Source organism: Halyomorpha halys, unplaced genomic scaffold (assembly GCF_000696795.3).
Source record: "Halyomorpha halys isolate HHAL.00 unplaced genomic scaffold, Hhal_1.1 Scaffold1638.1, whole genome shotgun sequence".
In the NCBI taxonomy this organism is placed as follows: Eukaryota; Metazoa; Arthropoda; class Insecta; order Hemiptera; family Pentatomidae; genus Halyomorpha; species Halyomorpha halys.
In genome coordinates this window covers 31273-33589 of record NW_027113119.1, presented here as the reverse complement: position 1 = coordinate 33589, position 2317 = coordinate 31273, and the positions used below count along the sequence as shown (strand labels likewise).

The window sequence follows — 2317 nt, the reverse complement described above, 5'->3', positions numbered from 1 at the left end:
AGCCCTGATGAAGACCTGAAACTCAGGTCGAAACGTCGGCATAAAATAAATAAATATGGTTTTGTTTATTTATGTTGTTCTTTGCTGACCGCACCCCCGAAAAACTTCTTCAAAAAATTATTTTTTCATTTCATTTCATCTTATTACTTCATCTCAATTTTTTGTATTAATCCTAATAATTTTAAATTTGTTTAATTCAAATTTACAGTATAATTACAGTGAAGACAAAAATGGAGTATATATTGACATACTAAGTATCCAAGAATATATCTCACATTCAATGTATACAACCCACAGTGATTATGATTCGGTCTTCTGACGAACTAGGTGGCACACAAGTGTATTTCTACAGTCAGTGAAGGGTACAATTGGTAACTCTCAGTGAAAGTGAGCTTTAATTAAAAAATATATATATTTTAGTACCCTTCATAGTGAAATTAAGTCAATATATGAATGGTTCAATGAAGTTTTGGTTAGAAAATATCTGTTTAAAATAGGATAAGTGGGGGCAAAGCCCCGCGATACTCGGTTTTTTACTATTATGACCAACCAGGAATAGATTACCTGAAACTCGTACTATTTTAGTTAGGGATCTTACCTAAAGGAAACCCCAACCACTTCCAATCATTAGTCGTGAAATAATTTGATTTAAAAAAATAAAATGTCTCATATCATGGGACCAAAATCTGCAGTACAGGCGTTCAAGCCTCATAGTACAAGATCCAAAGAGAAGAAAAAAAACAAAAAAAAAAACCCAAATTTTTATTACTATTATGAAAAATATATATAATTACTAGTCAAAATTGATGAGTCTGCCAAGTATAGGTAGGGGAAATAAAAATTGGTAGCTGTTTCAAAAGGTAAAACAAAAATTATTTTTTCTTTCGGAGCTCCATATTTTAAATATTATCAACAACACTAAAAAACCTAATTGGAGATCATTTAAAGAAGAGTAAATTTTTTATGAGCCCTACTAGTGAAAAATCAGTAGTAGTGAATTTATTTAGAGAAATCTATATCTCAAAAACTATTCGACGTACAAATGTCTATTAACACTCGAATTAATGCTAGTTTATTGATGAAAGGCTCTTCATTACTTTTAGTAAATTTATTGGCACCTGGTCAATTCTTTTAGAAAATCGCTCCATAGGCTCCGTTTTCGAGGGCGTAAAGAATTCTTGCCATCTCTTAAGGAACAAACAAATAAGACACCCCTGGCGGGTTAAAGGACATATTTAGCTCTCACAGCCGTCGGAACATAGTGTTTTCTGCAAATGCACATTACATAATTTAATAATTTTTGTATTTAAAACGGAATTTAACAAAAAACAATTCTACTAATATACCCGACTGCAAATGGATTGGCAGAACGCTATGTCCAAATCATAAAAAAACAAACTGAAATGTATCTAACCATACAACCCCTGTAAAACGCTTAGAACGAAATATCTTATTCCATTTTCGAGCAACCTCTTTTCAATCTGGACAATCACCTGTTGAAAAATATTTATATATACCACTGAAAATTAAATTAGACTTATTACGGCGCCCAAATCCGGAATGCCGCACTTTACCCCAGATTGCTTTACCCCGTTTTGTTCTATTATATTGGAAATAAAACATGGAAGTTACGCAACAGCCAACACTGGGGCCTGGTCCTAGTGATTGCCAGTCCCTACAAAGTCTACTAGGACATCTCAAAGACTATATCTGTAAATAACCGTGGGAGAGTGTATTAAAATTGCTAACATGGTAAATATTGTTTGAAATCCATGTATAAAATCTATTGTTGATATGTTAAATGATATTAGGATGAATTACAAAGTTTTGCAAATTCCTCAATTGTTTTGCTTAAGATATAACAACTTTCTATTTATAATATTATTTTTTCTAAAATTATTGGCTTTCCAATGGTAAATAATACATCTATTTCACTTATCTTATTAACGAAAATGTGTTTTCATCCAGGAAAAACATTTTTTTCTTACATCCTTAAGTTAATCATAAAATCCTTTCATAGTTTATATTTATCCGTTTTTATTAGTGCTTACTATGTGCATAATTAGGGAAAAATTGAAAATAAAAAAAACCTTATAATTAATAATAGAAATGTGAGAATGTTCATATGTAATAAAGTATAACTTTGTGTATTGTTACTATTCCTACGCCTGGTCATGTTTGTATTAGATCTCATGATAAATAAAATATTTTTGCAAAAATTTATTTTAAAACTTTTTAGTAGGTACTTCATTAGCTGGGTAAATGAGTTAAGGAGGTATAAAGTTACATCCATTTATATATATATATATTATTTTTT

General features: G+C 30.3%; 1 protein-coding gene across 2 annotated transcripts in view; it reads left to right on the top strand.

The window, feature by feature from the left end:
* LOC106690282 (probable cytochrome P450 6d5) overlaps positions 1-2317 on the top strand; it is a 27081-nt gene that overhangs the window by 8007 nt on the left and 16757 nt on the right. The window contains exon 1 of one of the 2 annotated variants that reach the window (XM_067050731.1): positions 268-387. The exons of the other annotated variant lie outside the window; for it this stretch is intronic. The gene's annotated coding sequence lies outside the window, so the exon portion shown is untranslated. Of the gene's footprint in view, positions 1-267; positions 388-2317 lie in introns of those variants that run through there. 2 annotated transcript variants of the gene reach the window in all.